The following is a 1584-nucleotide window of genomic DNA, read 5'->3' as shown; positions in this document are numbered from 1 at the left end:
TTGCAATGAGAATAAGGTATAGGAGAAGACTAAATGTTGAAGAACTAACTTTAAATGATAGAGTGTTGAACTTGGTGGGCGTAAAAAAATGAATCATTTTTTTGTGTGATATATTGCGTTGGCAAGATATTGATAATTTTAAGGTTAGTCATTGTTACTCATTAATTGTGGAGAATGTTCCTTATAATCTCATATGGGAGAAGTTGTGGGACTCTTATCATCAAAGATCTCGTTCTTCGAATGAAGTGTCATGCATGGAGAAATTTTGACGAATGATAAATGCATGAAAAAGATGTATTATGGAAAGTCGTTGTAGAATGTGTCATAAAGAGGCAGAGTCAGCGTTTCACTTGCTCTTACACTATGATGGAGTGATTGCGATTTGGAACTTATTATGGAACATGACTGGTATTTAATGGTTTATGCCAGAATCTATCGTTAGTTGTTGGGAATTTTGATAGAGACGGTGAGCTCGGTTGGTCTCAGTCATTGGGCCTCTATCCCGCTCATCTTCTGGTGGACCATTTGGCTTGAAAAAATGTAGAATGTCAGTGATCTTTATCGACCGATAGGGCTGCAAATGAGTCAAGCCGCTCGTGAGCCGCTCGGTCAAAGCTTGACTTGATCTTGACTTTGACCGAGTTTGAGCCGAGCTTGAATCGACTAGTTTAGTATTCAAGCCGAGCTCGAGCTCATATAATGCTTGTTCGATGGCTTGTCGAGCTTTTTTGAGCCTCATAATATATAATATTTTTATTTATTTATTTAATATTAAAACTCAAAATTTAAATATTTTTTTTTCTTCCCACTCTTTATCTTCAAAGTTTATATGAAGGTCCACAATCCCAAAGTAAAATCCTAATTCCTAATGTAATACATGACTCTTCATCTAATCTTAGTGACTCTTCATTTGTTCTTCCTCATTCTTCACATTTTTTTCACTAATTCTTCACAATTTCTTTCACTTTTCATCTATTTTTCTATTGTTTTTGCGTTTAGTTAACTTTGATTTGTTTTTTTTTGTTTTAAGGAAATACAACACCAAAGAAGGAAAAAACTATTATGTTGGTTAACTCATCGATAAGTCTTGTTTATCATTTTTTCATGTATTAGGAGAAACTTATGCTTATATATTCTTTTTATGTATTAGGAGAAACTTATGTTTATATACATATATATGTTAGATAAATATAGAAAAACACTAATTTTCAATTCCTATTAATAATATATTTGATGATAGAAAAAAAAAAGTTGCCAAAATATTAGGGATATAATAATTAGGATGTTATATATAATATTGAAAGAGAAAAAAAAATTAATATATTATATATAATATTAAAAAAAATATTAAAAAAAGTAAATATATTATATATATTATTGAAAGAGATAAAAATAGGTTAATATATTATCTATAATAAAAAGTAAATATTAGGGATATAATAATTAATTTATTATATATAATATTAAAAAAAATAAAAATGATTAATATATTATATATAATAAAAGTATATTATATATAATATTTAAAGCGATAATTTTTTTTTTAATATATTAGGTATAATAAAAGTAAATATTATAGATATA

The sequence above is a fragment of the Impatiens glandulifera genome, chromosome 1 (assembly GCF_907164915.1).
Source record: "Impatiens glandulifera chromosome 1, dImpGla2.1, whole genome shotgun sequence".
NCBI classification, from domain to species: domain Eukaryota; kingdom Viridiplantae; phylum Streptophyta; class Magnoliopsida; order Ericales; family Balsaminaceae; genus Impatiens; species Impatiens glandulifera.
Note: the sequence above shows the minus strand (reverse complement) of the source record.